Source organism: Bactrocera tryoni, chromosome 3 (genome assembly GCF_016617805.1).
Source record: "Bactrocera tryoni isolate S06 chromosome 3, CSIRO_BtryS06_freeze2, whole genome shotgun sequence".
NCBI classification, from domain to species: Eukaryota; Metazoa; Arthropoda; class Insecta; order Diptera; family Tephritidae; genus Bactrocera; species Bactrocera tryoni.
The window spans coordinates 23,988,544-24,007,460 of NC_052501.1; the positions used below are offsets into that span (position 1 = coordinate 23,988,544).

Here is an 18,917-nt window from a genome sequence, read left to right on the forward strand (position 1 = left end):
GCATTTTGCAGACCTTCCGGATTCTCACTTCAGAGAAGAGATCCACAGATTGGGGGATCGTTGGAGCAAGTGTAATAATGTTCAGGGAGCTTATACTGAATAATAATGTGTATTTTGAATCATAAAATTGTGTTTTTCTTATCGAACGACAAAACTTATTCAACAACCTGTTACAATGACCGAGGTACAATGAAAACCTTGACAAATCTGTCGAGCATGTTTTTTCCATTTCTAAGCATAGAGGCTCAATCGTCGATATCGATCTCTTTACGTCAGAAAATATGATTTTTGTTGACAGCTGGGAAATTAATTTTGATCGATCAGTGTATATGACAGCTATATGCTATAGTGGTCCGGTATCGGCGGTTCCGACAAACTGACAGCTTCTTGAACAGAAAAAGACATGTGCAAAATTTCAGATCTAAATCTCAAAAACTAAAAGACTAAATAATTGAAATTTTTAAATAAGGCTTTTTGATTTAAACCTGCTCCACGTCAAAGCTTGAAATCAATGCAACAACTCAACCGAAACGTTTTCGATTTCATTTTAACAGTTGAGAAATATTATTATTGGTATTTTATTGAAGAATGCACAGCAAAACAATTGCAAAGTAACTTCCCGAGGATATAATCAACAGCTGTTGAGTGATGATTACCCGTTCGTTAATACTTATGATAATAATGATAATGACTAATGATACCAAAAAATTTCAAATTCTTATAAATATACGTCGAAAATATGGTAAGAGGATACTTGGTCTAAGACCGGAAGTCGTGGGCTGCTGGAGTCATACATAAAATAATCGTTTCTGGCCACTCCTAAGTGAATGGCGTTCAGAGAACTTTCCACACTGTCATGAACTTTTATGGCACTGATTAGGCAATTGAGAAGTAAAGTCCTCTCTCGACGAACAAAGACCAAATTCTACAGAACATACTACTGCAGTGGCATGGACGACGACAACATCTAATGAATCGACGTTACAAGTTTTCGAAAGAAAGGTTCGAAAGAAGATTTATGGGTATTTGCGCATTGGTAACGGCGAATACGGCAGCCGATGGAACGATGAGCTGTATGAGATATACGACGACATAAACATATTTCAGCTAATGAAAAGACAGTGGTTACGCTGGCTAGATCAAGTCGTCCGAATGAATGAAAACACTCCAGCTCTGAGAGTATTGGACGCAGTACCTGCCAGGGGTAGCAAAGGAAGAGGAAGACCTCCACTCCGTTGAAAAAACCGTAGAAAACGACCTAGCTACACTTGGAATCTCCAATTGGTGCCAGACAGCGAAAAGGAAGAACAACTTAAAACGTTTGACCAGTGTAGAGTCCAAAAGAAGACTATTGCATGTATACTCTAGAAACTTTAGCAGTAGTATTATCCGTTGTTGTGTTAATGTTTAGGTTATAACTTAAGCTTTTCTTAGACCGATGTTCTATGAAAATTTTAAGTAAAACGAAGAACTTGCTTACAACAGGTGTTATGTAGTTCAATATCTTGTTTTTTTTTGTGTTTCAGATATCATGAATTCCTACTAGAATCAACTAGAAGATGATTCCGAACCAGTGACTCTTAATCTTAATATAAAGAACATTCAAACACGTGTTTAATAAATTCTTAAGGCGAGAGAAATTTTATTTATTTTTCCTTACACCCAAACAAATTGTGGAAATTAGTACTTTTCTGCAAACCTCAGCTTCACCTTACCACATAAATATACTCAATAATCAATGACTCAATGAACTCAGTGGTCTCCTTCCATATTTGTATGCAACAAATAAGTACTATAACGGAATGCAACAAATTCTACACACGAAGTGTATTTCTGAATTTATTTTCGCCTACTTCAACTTCCTGTTCTCCAAAAATAAATCATTAAATAGAAAGAAATGCAGCCATGCATGCAAACACACATACATACACACGAGTAATACATATGTATAAATGTATGTATGTAACTGTGACACCTGGTAGTAACTAGAGTGTCTAATAATAAAGCCATAATCGACAGAGTAGCTCAACAACATAACAACAACATCGCCGAATCATGAACAACTCGGAAAATCGCCGCTTCAATTGCAACAACACCGCTGCTAAGTACACATACTTAGTACGCGAGACCTCTCTCTATCTCTCACACACACTCTCGCTTGGCACTTCTATCGCCCGTACCACTAAGTCCTTAAGCTGCTTTGGAGCTTTTGTTAAATCACCCTAATTAATTACCAACTCATTTGACAGCGATTTGAATGAGCAATAAATAATAAAATGATTCTATAAATCATCTTCATTCGCCGAGCTATGACGTCGTAGTAAATGCGTCTAAGGCCAAATTGGTGGAAGCCAAAGCCGAAGTTGATTCTGTAGCTGTGTAGCAGGAGCGTTTGCGCAAAATATTGGCGCGCCGTGGCTGCTAGCTCTGTGGCGTAGCCAAAGCGGTGCGGCGGCATATGAGAAAGTGTCGGGTGCAGCATATGTGTGTGTGCGCTTGGCTTTGGATATTTGCAAGTTGAAGTTTACAAGTGAGTATTGGCGCATATGAAAGGCATTTTATGACCGGCTCCTGATCTACCACCGCGCAGCTGTGCGAATAATCGCTTCTGCATTAAGGCCCGCACCACACCACACCACACCACACCAAATAGTCGGAAAGTATAAGAAGGTCTGCGTACCAGGTCCATTTCACAGGCATGCATGCATATGTAGTACCGATACATGCATCACTGTGCTGTGCATGTGTGTTTGGATTTACATGCTCTAGGAAAGCCAATAGAAGATACATATTTTCACATTGCATTGCGCCGTTCAATATTTATAAGCCAAAGAGCCAAAGGCCGTTTAAGGTAAAAATAAATATATACACGCACATACATACGCAATTTTTTGATCTGTGTATTTTAGATGTACCGCTAGGAAAAATACCAATTTCAAGCGCCTTTTTAGGTTAGTTTGACTCAATTCAAATTCTTAAGTTATTCTTCAAAAACTATGTCTTCCCCCATTAAAGTAATTCCCTTTGGCCTCAATACATTTAAGCCAACGTTTTTTCCAATCTTCGAACAAGTTTTTACAGTCAATTTCCGAAATAGTCTTCGTTGTGCGTAGCACTTTACGTTTAATGTCTTAAATTGACTGGAAACGGTTTCTCCAAAAGTCAAACGAAGCTAACTCAGGCGAATACGGTGGTTGCGGCAAGATATTGGTTGAAAATTTGGCGGAAAACTCACGAAGAATCAATCCAGTGTATGCGACAGTGCATTATTGTGTTGTACAAACCAAGAGTTGTCGATCCATTAACTCGTCCTCTTTTTACGAATACCCGCGCGCAAACGACGCATAACACTCAAATAGTATTTCTTGTTCACACTTTGGCCGGTCGGAAGAAGTTTGGAATGCACCACACCTCGATAGTCGAAGAAAACTCTCAAGATAACCTTGATTTTTGGCCTGCTTTTACGTGGTTATTACGTCTCACCTTTGCCACGATATTCAGCCGATTGATCATCTGTTTTCGGATCGTAAGCATAGATCCAAAAACCATCGCCGGTGATAATATGTTCCATGACATCCTTGTAGTCGCAAAGCATTGTTTCACAGACTTTAACGTGACTCTGTTTTTCTAAAAAAATTAAGTGATTTTGGAACCAATCGTGGTCTTTCAAAATGGTTTTCACTAATTCTTCCAATATTTCAACGATGCCAGTAAGATCTCTGACTGTTAATCGTCGATTCTCAAACAGCAGTTGTTTTATTTTATTCTCAAGCACCAATCCTGGACGTGGTTCGTTGTCAACGTGTTCTCGACCCTTTTTGAGTAATTTGTACCCATCAAAAATACTTGCTCGTGACACACAATTATTATCGAATGCTTTTCCCAACATTCTGAACGCTTCGGTACCAGAAAATTCGATTCGCATTCATTTCACTCATCGTAAAAATCGCCGAATGCACTTTATGTACTTGAGAAAGAAAAGCATATGCTATACATTAATGCATATTTCGAGGTGACATTTGGTACAGATGTCACTGACAGTCATACCAACATAGAAAAAAAATTATAAAGTCTTACTATTTTTGGCCCACAGTAGTATATCTATATAAAAATATTTAATCATCGTGACGAACTGAGTCGTTTTAACGATGTCCGTCTGTATATACGGAAACTAGTCTTACGGTTTCTCGGTATCGATCTGAAATTTTGCAATTCTCTTTTTCTAACCAAGAAACTGCTCATTTATCGGAACCGCCCTATAGCAGATAGCTGCCATACAAACTGACCGATCCAAATACAGTTTTTGTACGAAACTACACGAAATTGAGCATATATTATGTTCAAAGGCCAGGCTATTATCTTCGAACAAATTATTCAGATAGGACCACTATAGCATATACTTTCCAAACAAACTGAGAGATCAAAATCAAGATAAAGATATTTGTATATCCTTTACTCCCTTTTTTGACCAGAGTCAGATAGGACCACCATAGCATATACTTTCCAAACAAACAGAGAGTCAAAATCAAGATAAAGATACTTGTATATCCTTTACTCCCGTTTTTGACCAGGGTCAACGAGTATATTCAAGAGATATTTAATTTTGTATTTACTGGAAGATATTGAGTGGTTGCAGATGGGTTCGGTTCTTAGAAGTCGTATGGTAAACATTAAGTGGATACAGGATTTAAAGCAATTACGTGTATTCTAAAAGGGAGAAATATTAGAACAGTACCTAGGCATGTGTATAAAACGGGGATAAAGTTGAACATAACTTCAGAATATAATCATATGTTTCTCGGAATAGGACTCTACTTTTATTAGTTTTATCAACCTAGAAACCCTCAGCACAGTTTATGATGAAGAATTCACAACTGGAGCCACCGTTCGTGGAAATGAAACGCGTTTGTATTTCTTTGAAGGATAACTTTCGTGTTGCAGCAACAGTTATTGTGCTTGAAAATAAGGAAGCAGTTATCAGGCTGATAAACAAGTTAAGAATCATGGGAAAGAGGCAATTTTGAACATTAGTTCCACAGTCAATATTGCATGAAGATTTGATCCTCAAAAAATCTAGGTCGAGTTGCACATATGGCAATGAAACTTAGCGGTACTATAAATATGAACCTGGTGCGTGTGTACCTACATGAGTCGAATACAACAAAAGTGTTACGCGGACGATTTTTTATTCGAGAAGTTTGAGCATTATTTACTATATCCTCATACAAATCTTAGACTAGTAAGATTCTCATTCGGTCCGCTGGAATTAAATGGTATTAGAGTGTATAAGAATAACAATGTTGCCATGTAGAATAATATCTTAGTAGCATGGATCTGGATCAGAGGTATCTATGAAAATGAGCTAGCCGATCCCCTGGCGAAAGAAGCTGTGGCAACCAGTCCGATAGCGACCGTTCTTCGCTGTGGGCCCGCACACCTCCCCGCAATCGTAAGATGGAGTCAGGCTCTCGGGTAAATAAAACCTATGGGCTTTACTAAGCTACTTTGATTCGACTGGGTAATACGAAGTGGTTTGATAACAGGAGAGAGCATAATGGAACACAAGTTGCAGTGCATTCCTCAACTTTCAATTCATCTATCTAAGCTCCAAGTTTCTCAGCGTTTTCCAGCAGGGTATACATAATAATATTTATAATACTTGGATGAGGGTTTGCGACTTTGTCTATTTGTTCGGCTGGCATTTTTACCACTTTAACGAATTGATCTCAATGAAATTGCCTAACAAGACAAGCCAAACAACAGCAATGAGCACAAACATACATACATATGTACAAGTGTAGCCCAGATAGTTGGCAATGCGGCATGCCAACGACCTAGTAAACGATGTGTGGCGAAACGCGCAAACAACAACAACAATAAAAAACAACAAACACTACAGCAACACCATGAACTTGGCGCGATGGATAGACAAGAACTCAAGCTGGTGAACCATTCAATCGCTGCTCTCGTGATTTAACGCACCGGCCACTCGATCGCAGCGACAGGGGCAACACACACTTACGTGCTTAGACGCGTGCGTACAAATGTGCAAGCTGAGCAGTAGTAGATACCGCGATAGAGCCGAGTAACAGCAGCAGCGGCAACAATAATCAACGATTTGTTGTCGTTGGCTTCTTGGTTTGCATGCCGCAAATTTTACACGTGCTCCAACTGCTGCTATGTGCTTTTGTAGTTATGTTGTAAATATGTGGCAACATGGTTATGCACACACACACTCACACATGTGCGTTTGCATTGATGGTAAATATGTGCGAAAAATGTTGCAGAGCTTTTCACTTTTCACAAAAAAGTTGCAGAAAGAAAATATGTTGTTGTTTTCCTAGATCCGTCTATGGTTTAGGCAGCGCAATGTAGTGATGACACTTGTCATTGCTCTGATACTGCCGACATAAAGTATTTTTCACTTTAAAAGAGAAATTCACTATTTAAGGCCACATACGGCGGAGAAACATCCGTAAGTAGAGATGAACTTTTCTTGAAAATATTGTCACTAATTTCTTACAGAGCTGAGGCATAGAAATATGGATAAATATATTTGTCGGCGTCCAGATGGTGTTTTCTCATTAAAAAAATTATCCATCTTTAGTATAAGTCACGTTTTCTTCTAAGCGAGTGACAAAAGAACATAGCTAAAATAATAAAGTGCAGCAACCTTCTCATCTTTTTCATGAATCTGGGTCCAAAAGCAAGCAAAAATGGTAACACTGAAGCTAAAATACCCTTCGCAAATACAAAAACTTGATTTTGATTGCTCAGTTTGTATGGCACATATATGCTATGGTGTTCACAGCGGGAAAGCTCTATGAAAGCCTACTTAAACTCAAACTCGAAGCGGTCATCAACGAAGCTGGAAGAGTCTCCTCTAAACAACATGGCTTTAGATCTGGCAGATCGACTCTAGGAGCTATAAAATGCGTCATTGATCAACAATTTCATAATCGTCAAAGTAATAGGACTGAGTCCACTTTAAAAGATAGAATAGGAGACCATCTTCGCGCTCAAAATGCTTGCTCTTTCATCACCTTTCACGGCCTTGCTATAGCGCATCATACTCAAAGATCCATGACTCATCACCTGTGATTATGTTATTCAAAAAATGGGGGTCTTGGCACACTTCCACTCTTCGCAATTTCTGATCGTCAATGAGCACTTTTGGGACCATCTTCGCGCACACCTAGCGCATATTCAAGTGCTCCGTCACAATGTCATGAGCCACAGATTTTGATAAATTGAACATCTTGGCGATTAAACGAATACTTAGTCGTCGGTCTTAGTTCAAAACTTTGCGCACACCAGTCACATTGTCGGTGTTTGTCGAAGTCGCAGGTCTCCCAGCACGGTCTTCTTCAGCAACCTCTTCCCGGTCTTCCAAAAATGCCTTCTTGCTAAAGCAACATCTGGTTAAGCCTACTTGATAATATCAAACGTCTCTGTTGCAGATTTAGCGAGTTTCACACAGAATTTAATCGCGTAGCTCTGCTCTAACGAACAACCCTCTACCGAAACCAGTCGGTCCGCGCACGCTCCGAAGTACAGTCGCGGCGGAAGAAAATCAGTCCTATTACTTTCCAGACAAACCCTGTAAATACAAAAGAAAAGTGTTGCTGGCGACTTTAGATGTCCGTAACGCATTAAATAGCGCTGGTTGGGTGGATATGATCGACGATCTCGAAAAAAACTTTAAAATCCCCGACTACTGCTAAGGTATGGTGCGGAGCTACCTTAATAACATAAAACTGCTGTACGAAACTAGAGAGAGATCACGACAAGTAGCAGCACAAGGATGCATTCTAGGTTCAGACTTGTGGAACATCAGCCACGACGCTATACTAAAACTCGAAATGCATGAATTGTACTTAATTGGCTACGCGAACGATATTGCAGCAGTAATTACAGCATGACACAGAAGAATCACATAGAAAGCTTAATCAGGTCATTATATGGTCGAAAACATCGCTCGACTCACACAACCTCCCGCTCGCTACGGAGAAAACAGAGCTACTACTGCTAAGATATAAGCACATACCTCGAAATAAGTTTGCAAACGACTGCGGCTATTCGTAGGACACATGAAGCAGTAAACTACTCAGGCGTAAGACTGTACCCCAGGATAATATTCTGGGTACAAATCCAGCACGGCGCAGGAAAGACAGCGAAAATCACCTCCCAACTTAGCAGACTAATGGCCAAAATAGGGGCCCCAACAAAGAAAGAGAAAGCTGTCGACGACATAAGCGTCCAATTATACGGAGCTGAGATCTGGGTAGATATGCTTAAAAGCGACAGAAGACGACGATTCTTTGAATGCCTGTAATGACAATGTGAACGCACCGTCGTAGAAGATCTGGTTAGCCCAATAAATGGGGACAATTTATTAAGGACCTTCCGATATTGTACCGTTGTAGAGAATAGTCTATGACAAATTTTGTGAAGATAGATATCTTGCCATATGAAAAAGTTTTCCAAGAACTCAATTCCGATCGTACAGCAGCTATATACAATAGTCATCCGATATCGGCGGCTCTGACAATTGAGTAGCTTCTTGACGAGGAAAGGACGAGTGCAAAATTTCAGATCGTGTACAGACAGATGGACGGGCAGACAGGCGAGTATAGCTACTCGCATTCTCTTTGTTATTTCGCACAATTTTGAAACAACTGCGGGCACAGCTTTATCTGTCTACTCACAACTACCACAACTACCACTATTGGCGACTTTTCTTCACATCCACAAAGACTATCGTTCTCTTCCACAACTTATTAAAAAACCACGGATCCCTGTCCAACTTAAACTTTAACTATCGCAACAAAAATTTACTATCCGTAGGAAATTTTCGTGGACCAATAGTACAGGTAGTTTTGTTGTGGACGTGTATGAAAGCGGGGAAAGGCCGCGAATTTTGGAAAAATGGAAAAAGATAATATCGATCTTTGATTCGATTCTTCTTTAAAAGTCAAATGGGCCTCATAGTTTGACCGCGTAGGGAACCGATCGTGGTGGCGGATTTTATATGAAAAAAGGAAAAAGAGCAATAATATGTGTAAAATTTTTGGAAAGAAAATCGCGCAATGAAATGAAAGAGTGAATATTTGATGGTGATCGACAAAAAATTAGATAAACAAAGTTGAAGATTATCCGTTTTCCAAGAGCCACAACCAGGTGCTTTTATAGACATTTAGTTGCTTAAAATATACATATTTCCAATTCTCTGAGCGTTTTCACGAATAGATCGAAGCTCAAGCCGAAGGTTGGATGGCGAAGTCTGCTGTCGAGGGCTCTCAATCAACTCCTATTTTAGACTTCCAGAACACTTCTGTGTCTTTCAAGGAGAAGTGGCAGCTATCAAAGCAGCAGTAAATATACTTCAACGAAATGCGTCTGCTTTTAGGGAAGTTAGTCCGATAGCAGAGCTGCTACTCAAGCCTTAAGCTCGCTGACATTGTCGAGGAGGTTCCGTATTAAACTTGTCATTGTATCTGGCCAGAGTGGAATCGTCGAAAATTGTAAAGCCGATAAATTTGCGAGAAAAAGCACCCAGCCACAAATACTATTAGGATGGAAACGAGCAGCTGTTTCCTATCGTCGTGCACACGGGAGCTGTAAAGAGTTGCGAAAGCCTTCTAGCACAGAGTGGAAGGCAAAAGGACGATGGAACTACTAGCTCTTAGCAAGGTTCACATGGCCGCAATTATAGGCATTCTAACCGGATACTATCCCAATGGCACTCACGCGGTGAGGCTAAAGATTTTAGAGTATGCAACTTGTCAAATTTGAAAGGAGGAAAATGAGTTGGAAACATCTAGACACTTTCTCATTCACTGTCCAGTTTTCGCCACACTAAGGTTGAAGCATTTTTCTTGCTATACTTTCTACAAACCCGACGAATTTGCTGGAGTAGATATAGGTCAGCTCAATGAATTTGTGGCCGGGTGATCTAGGCGCTTTGTACTTATACGACAGTCTTTTTGATCCATACATAGAAATTCTCGACATCACCGCTTGTTTACCTAACTTAACCTAACCTAACTCACTTTACTGTTTTGAATGTTTTATACGCTTAACCTTTTGGAAGAATACTTTAAATAATTAAAAAATGTGATTACGGTCAAAATCTTGAGGTTTCAAGAGAAAAATAATTAAAACATAATATTATGGTTTCAAGACAAAAAAATTTTAGATCATTGTCATTTTTACGGAAATCAGTTTTTGAAAAAAAAAAACCCTCGTTGTCCAATTTTCGTCTCTGGAGGCTAGCCTCGAAAATACCCGGATAAATTTCTATTTTACTTAAGACTTAATCTCTCGAAAAAATTGGTTTGATTCAATATCAAGAAAAAAATCGATTTTGCCGTATGTTTGTATTTTTATTAATTTTGAGAAGTATTTTTTAAAGCGTTGCCGAATATTAATAAACAGTTAAGCGACATCTCTCTTACAATTTTACAACAACATTTCCGTTATTCCGCTTACGGTACACACGTGAATTGAAGATGTTTTACCACACCTGAACTTTTTCATAAACATCTTCCTTTTAATTCAATAAACACATTTTCTTTGTGAATCAGAGAAATTCATTTCGTCTGCCTTACTTGAAAAATTGATCATCATAACGTTTTGCTGTTATGTTATTCTTAAGGAAATTAATCAAACATCGTACGGTAAGGAGATTATTTGTGTGTTCGTTTGAGTAGCGCCACATGAAGCACACAAGTCGAATTATGAAAAAAATTGAAACCAAACCAAAAGCACATCAGCAATGCAAGTAATTGAAGATTAATTGATATCCAGCTGTGCACTTAGCAACGCAACGGTGTAATTCAAAAACGAGCAAACAGAAAATATTAAAGAAATTCATAAAAAAACACTGAAGAAATTACAGAAAAAAGTAAAAGAAAGAAAATTGTAATTTTGCTCAAGGTGGATGACACTAAACTAATGTAAATCCGTAAGTATATTGCAAAGTTATAAGCATAGGACGGTTTTGTACTAGAAGAAGGTCATACCTCAAAAACCCAAATAATTTCGTTAAGCTTACAAAAAAAAAAAAAAGTAAGGAACAGCTGAATTCCGAACATTTTATACTCTTGATCAAGCAAGAATCAACGCCAGGGAAATACCTTAAGGTGCAAAACGTCACCAGAAGATCGGAATCCACGCAAATATATATCTACAGTATGTAACACAACTAAGCAAATAAAATCAAATATTGCTGATTTTAAATTTTTTTTTGCACTAGCGAACTTATTAGGAAAAGAATATACAGTATCGGACAAAACATTAGCAACTAGAGCGAAGTTCTAGATTTTTTTTGTCTTACAATACCATTTTTCCTTCGAATTGTCTTTTGTTTCTTGTTTTTAAATTTACAGCATTGAAGTTAAATATTTTGCAATGTTTATGGCGATCTTTTTTTATTTTGCAGGTTATATTTGAAAACCATTTCAAATGTATGCCAATCCGCCGCGACAAAACAATTGCAACTCTGTTTTGTTCGTTTCTTTCCTCCTTTGCTCGTTTCTTTTTCTAACGGTATTGAGTTTGAATGAATTAGAACATTTACTGAGCATAATTTCCGTTCTGAACTTTTGCTAAAACACGTTTTTATTTTAATTTTTTTTACAAAATGTTATGGCTCTAAATAAATTCGGTGAAGCACTCCGAGCACGTGTTATTGATGATTATAATAACGGAACTTCTCAAAAAAAAATTTCTATAAAGTACAGAATTCACAAGTCATCAATCTTACGAATAATTTCGAACTTTATTAGGAATAAAACTGTCCAAGTAGCGCATCGTGGACGCCGACCAAGAAAAACTGATGAAAAAACTGATATCTCAATGGTAAGAGAGGTAAAAAATATCCATTTTAAAGCGCTCCGCAATTCGTAAATGAGCTTGGGTTACCAATCTACTCAAGAACGGTCGCTTATAGCCCAAATAACGCTGATTTACACAGTTACCGACCAGCGAAGAAACCCCTTATCGGCAAACGTAAACAACTAAAACGATTGTGTTCGCTAAAAATCATCTAGAATGGCCAATAAGCAAGTGGAAAACCGTTCTTTTTAGTGATAAGTCTAAATTTAATTTGGTAGGAAGTGATGGCGTGAGTTTCGTTTATCGCCCACGAAACAAGCGTCTTAAAAATTTTTATGGTCTAAAAACAGTCAAACATAGTTGCTATGTTATGGTCTGGGGATGCTTTTCTGCTTCTGGTTTGGGGCCGCTTCAACGTGTTAATGCTAGAATGGATCGGTACGTTTATAGAGACATTATGGAATCCCTAATGTTGCCACATGTTGATTGGGAAATGCCACTTAAGTGGGTCTTCCACCAGGACTATGACCCGAAGCATATAACATAGGTCCTAAACTCGTGGTTACAAAGGAATAAAGTGACTATAATGGAGTGGCCTCCACAGTGCCCAGGCTTTAATCCCATATAAAATTTATAGGAAATTATAAAAAAAAGAATTGATCGCAGTAATGTGCCAAATACTGATCAGTTTTTACAAAAAGCCCTGGAGGCATGTAGAAATATACCCCAAACCATAGTGGATAACCTTATAACTTCAATGCCGCTGCGATTGTTTTGTCTTATTGAATATAGATGTTATTTCATTTTTTTATATATATTAAACAAATAAACTGAAAAATGTTATTAAATTTGCTTTGTTTACCTTAACTAACATCCAATATTTAAAATAAAATCAAAATAGTAAGTCTCCGTCAATTATTTTCTGTGCAATCGACAGTATTTTCATTATCATATTTCAGTTGCAAATATGTTTAGTTTTTTTTCGCAGAATATAACGGTACAATTTCTTAATATTTTTCTGGCGGTGGTCTGGTTTGCGTCATGTGCACATTTGCTCAATTGTGTTACACCATCGATTGCGTTCAGGCGTGTGAGCATAGCTAATATCATATGAACAATTTTCGAGTATTTTAAATTCCAGTAGCTCTATTTTTCTATCAAATAGCATTTCCAGAAGTATTTTCCATCTTATAAGCGGTAAGTAGAATTATAAATTTTGTTTTTTTTTTCTTGTTGAGCGGTTTTTTGAAAATAGTTTTATTAGAAAAATGAAGAAAATTGCTTACTCTACTAAGAAAGCTGTGCTTCAATGGTTGCATGAAGGGCAATCATATCGGCAAGTTCCAAATTTAGCTGAGATTTCGTTTGGGTCAGTGAAAAATATTGCAAATTATCATGAAAAATCAGTACCAAAACATCGAGCTGGTCGACGATCCGTTTTAAATAACCACGATAGACGAAATATGAAACGTTTGGTGACCTCGGGAACAGGTAACTCAGGTACTGAGCACGATTTACGGAAAACAGGTTTCGCGCATGACTGTACATCGCGAGTTGAAAAATCAAGGGTTTAAAGCTAGGCGCAAAATTCCATCATCATCAAAGTCTTCAAGAACTACGTCTAAAATTTGCTAAAGCGCACCTAAACTGGACTGCAGAACAATGGGCGAATGTATTTTGGACAGACGAAAGCAAGATTAACCTTTACGGGTCAGATGAAATACATTATGTTTGGAAGAAGTCATCAAAGACTATTACCAGACGCGATGTCATCCCAATACTCAAGTTTGGAGGCGGTAAAGTCCTTTTTTGGGGTGGCTTTTGCAAAAGTGGTGCTGGGGATCTAGTTTTAATCGAGATAAATATGAATGCGAATATGTTCTATATGGACATATTAAGGCAAGCGTATTTTTCTTCGTTGGAGAAATTAGAAATTGGGTATGGACAGTAGCAAAATCGTTCTGATGCAAGACAACGATCTCAAGCACAAAGCTAAAAAGACTATAGAATATCTTAGAAGTCAACGAATTGAAACTTTGGAATGGTCCCCGATATTAATTCTATCGAGAATCTGTGGTTTGTTTAAACAAAAAAAGGGTTTACAATTATGCCAGTCCACCGGAAACAAAGGCGGAATTATTTACTAGATGTGTAGAAGTATGGAATTCCATCATGAAGTATGGAACTCAAAACGGTTTCCCCGGAGCGGTTCTTTGAGTTACAAGAATAGCCAGAAGTCACATGAAACTAAATCAAGTGAATACGGTGCTTCCTCAATGATATTTGTTGAGTGTTTGGCCAAAATTTAACACAAATACGTTAAAAAATTTTGTAAAATTCGACAAACACTACTGAGGTCGACAGACACAAACAGCTGTTGGAAACACACTGGTTTTGGCATCATAATTAAGGACAATTGCACCAACTTAGAAAAAAAAATTTACCTGACTTCCATATAAGCGGGAGATGAAAGGGGGAAATGAAGAATTTCCGATACTTTCATGACTGGGTGTACATACATATATACTAATGTGACCAAATCATAGGACGACTTTTTAATTTAAATGTCGCACTGAACCACATTCGTCGAAATATCTTTTTTCTAGGTTGGTATGACTGCCAGTGACATCTGTGACATCAAAATAATCAGTAGTGTTTAGTATACGCTTGTCTTCCTGAAGTATATAAAGTGCCTTCGGCGATTTTTGCAATGACTGAAATTATTCAACAAAGAAGTTCCATTAGATTTGGTGTGTGGAATCAAATTTCTGATACCGAAACGTTCAGAATGATGGTAAAGACCTCCGGTGGTAATAGTTTTTCGCGAGCAAGTGTTTCTGATTGTTACAAATTATTTAAAGGGTTCGAGAACACCTTGACGACGAACCACGTCTAGAACGGCCATCGACATCAACTGATGATCAACACGTCAATAAAATAAAGGAATTGGAAGCGACGATTAACAGTCAGAGAACTTATTAGGATCAGGGAAAACCATTTTGAAAGACCATTTTGACCTAAGCAAAGCGATTAGTTCCAAAGTCACTAAATTTTTTCGTAAAAACAGTGTTACGTTAACATCTGTGAAACAATGCTACTGGGAGAGGCTGGCCTTACTGAGGACAAAGAGTTGACTGGATCTCTTGCGATCGATCTAGGGCCAAAATGATCTTGCGACAGCGCACGAATTGATGATAGCCCAGCGCTCGCCAAGTTACCACGTAGCTGAGCTATCCAAGAGTAGAATACACGAGAAGAGTGGAGCACTGACCCGTTCCATTGTAGAACATAATGGGCTTGATACGAAGTAAGCTCATAATTTCAATTCAACTTTAGAAAAAAATGCTAAAGTCTGTTAAAAACAATGTTAGATCGTCAAATACGGAATACTAGGGAGTCCTACCGTGGAAGTTTTACTACGAAACCTGATCTACCAAATTTCTGATACATTTTTTGACAAAGCAAAAAATAAAATAAGAACATAACCACCTTTTATTTGACAGATTTGACTCGCCGAAACTTTTACTTTTGTCGATAAAGGGTTTCATAACATCAACTTAGCTTAAAAAACTAAAGACCCTAAGAACGTAGGCGTAAACATAACAATTATACGGTGGAATGGTTAAACATAGGCGTTTGCCACTAATCCTAAAGAATGAGTTAAAAAGAGAGGAAATAAATGTTTTGTTAGTTAGTTCATAGACTTCATCTTCAACGAATAGAAAACATATGCTAAGAAATATCAAACTCAGAACTTCATTCTAATTACTACAGAAGCAATCTACCGAAAAGAAACGGTACTCCTTTCGCATTAAATCTATAAACCTTCACGATTTCTTTCAAGCGTTGGTTGTGTGTCTCAATTTGTCAAAGATTGTGCGCAAAGCAATCTTGTAAATTTTAGTACTCTCAGCCACGAATGCGGCGAATTGGAATTCCTTACGAGAATACAACAACAAAAACATAAATAAATAAATATTTTTTATCCGTAACAGACAGAAGCCATAAACCTTGCGCCAAATCAGTTGGGATCTATACGAGGGCGTTACCTTTAGCAGCCACTCAATAGTAGTTGCATTTTTGTGCGAAATAAAATAATAAATAAAACAAAAAGCATAACAACAAACAAAACTTGCACTCGCCTGGCAAAAGGGCGCTTCATAATTATGGTATTTAATCCATAACGCGCCTTAAATATACTAAAGTACGCAGAATAGAGTAGTTAAATTCAATGTTGTCACGGGTGAGACGGCTGCCACACACGGCAACAGCAACAGCAACAACGACAACTGCAGTGGCAGAGGCAACGGCGGCAGCAATAACACTTCGCTCGGCTTGGCTGAATGCTGATTTCAATGCAAACACAACAATTTCTCAATAATCCGGCAAGTTGGCCGATATGGGCGCATGTTGATCAGTCATTTAATCCAACACCGTGACAAACACACACACATAAATAATGCATGCAAGTGTGCAACGGCGTGCCACACCCCACCAAGTTGCCGCCGCATGCGTCTTCCGCTCGGCATTTCGGTATTTGCCGCACGCAAAGCAAAAGCAAAGCGAAAAAAATATCGAAAAACATTCAAATAAGAAGAATACAATAATAACGAGTAGAAGCTGAGACCGGCAAGTTAAGCGAGTGTTTGAATGCTCAAAAAGCGCTTACAGTAACATCCACCCATTTGCTGTAGTTATTTATCGAGCATTAATAAAAGATCAGCGTTTAGATAAATTCTCGAGCGCAGTTGTGGCGCGGCCATATGGGGACATCTACGAGTGCACACACGAAAACTTGTGTGTAGTGCGCACGGTCGCACATGCAAACATACATACGAGCGCGGTCCGATAAGTGTGTATATGGCAAAACCCTACGATGGCGCCACTCCACTATCACAAGAGAAGAGTACTGTAAATGTCAAATTTTCAGCCGAACCGAACTCGTTTTTTTACTTAGACCGCTTGTGGAACTATTTTCGAAAAAATTAAAAAAAAAAAACGGTCGGTGATACGATTCTTGTTTTTAGAATGGAAAGAATCTCCAAGTGAAATAAAGGCGCGACTCTTCTCCTTCGATGGAGTCCCTCAAAGCTTGGTTTAAAGATGTCGCACATTCGTTTCTGAAAGATCGCAGCTCGATATCCCAAAAACATTTTCCGCTACAAAAGTTCACTATCTCGTAACATCAGTTAAAAGCTCGCGAGCTGAGACAGTAATATCAGAGGACATATAAAGCAGGATATACAGAAACAATTTTTGCGAAAAGTGCCAATTTTGATTGGTCCCGAAAAAACTTCAACGAGAGATCGCGAGCTGAGACAGTAATATCAGAAGAGCACGGGGAAATATACAACGTGAAATATAAATTATGAGTAAACTATTTTCGCGATAAGTGACTGCTCCGGAAGAAAAACTCAACCGTGAGTCTACTTCACAGCAGTTTGTGCCGCTGTTTAAGCTCAATGCGAAGGTATTTCTGTGTCGTCATCGAAGCATTGATCGACTAGTACACACGAAAGAGTATAAAACCGTCAAAACAGTAGACTTTACCCGGCGAAACTGCTCCGAAGAAAGCGAAGATTGCCATATCAGCCGGATCGCTTGCTTTCTGGGATTCAAAAACTAGGATCTGCAGAGACTTTCTGAAGAAGGGCAAAAAAGATCTATCCGTCCATTGACTGTATTGAGCACGAGAAAGTTAACACTGTGAGAGGCGCCGAGTTTGATTACTTAAAAAAAAACGTCAACCGTGAGTCCACTACGCTGTTGAAGCTCAATTCGAAGGAGTTTCTATGTCATTTCGTGCTCGCCGAAGCATGGATCGACTGACACACACCAAAGGCTTTGAATCTGTCGAAACAGTCTACGTTACCCGGCGAAAACGCTCCGAGGAAAGCGTCTCAGCCGGACAGCTTGTTGTCTGGGATTCAGAAACTAGAATCTGCAACGATTATCTGTAAAAAGGCAAAACGGACGGAAGAATGTACTTTGATGAAATATTAGACGCCAGAAAGCTAAAATTGTGAAGGGCGGAAAAACCCTCAACCGCGAATCCACTTCATATCAATGTGTGATGCTATTTAAGATCAATTGGAAAGGGTTTCTGTGTCATATCATGATCGCTGGCAAAACATGTATCGACTGGAATACAACAGGGACCTTAGAACAGTCGAAACAGTGGACTTCACCTAACGAAACCGCTTTGAAGAAAGCGGAGATTGTAAAATCAAACGAACAATCGGAATTCAGAAAGTATAATCTATATCGATTACCTAAACAAGGGCAAAACAGACGAAAGACTCTAATACGACAAATTATTGGATCGGTTCGATGCCGAAGAAATATGTGCTTCTTCACCATGGCAATGCATCGGTTCACATACATGTCTGTGCGCAACTTCTGCGACTTTCAGAAAAAGTACTTTTAGAAAGGTTAAGAAAGTTGCAGCTGGATGTATGTAACAAGCTAAAAAGGGACTTCTTTTTAGGTCGCTTACGTCTTCATAGTCGAGTTTACAACAGCGCGCCAGTCGTTGTTCCTTTTCGCTGTTTAGCGCCAATTAGAGATTCTAAGTGTAGACAGGTTCTTCTCTAACTTGGGGACTATATAGAGAAGTAAACGGTATTTCTTCCAAAATTTTCGGTTTTCAAAGCTCAAAGATTAAGCACTTATCGAACCATCATCATACGTAGTATATGCGCCACATCGAGAATATGCGCTCGAATGCACTGGCAGCACGTGTTGCCAACACGACCACAGACGACAGCATAAAAAATGCAACAACAACAGAAACACACACAGCATGGTGGTAGCGAAATCAATGCGCCGTGTCGCGCCGCGAGGAAACGCTCAGCCCATACCACATTTGCGAACTGTGAAACTTGTCGTCTTCCTGTTCGGTTGAGGTTGGGTCGACGTCGAGCGTCCGTACGCGTTCGATTCGCTGTGGTGTGTGCGAAATTTACGATTTTTTAAGAAGTGTCAAAAGGATACTGTGTACCGCCAATATCCGCCACTTCATGTCACTGATACCACAACCGAGGCAACAGTCGGCCCCTCGGTGCCTTAGTCGACCCTGC

The 18,917-nt window shown here is 38.8% G+C and overlaps 1 protein-coding gene across 1 annotated transcript in view; it reads right to left on the reverse strand.

Moving 5' to 3' along the window:
* The window catches only part of LOC120770406 (peptidyl-prolyl cis-trans isomerase-like 3), a 104,479-nt gene that overhangs the window by 7,629 nt on the left and 77,933 nt on the right, over positions 1–18,917 (reverse strand). The gene's annotated exons all lie outside the window — the stretch shown is intronic.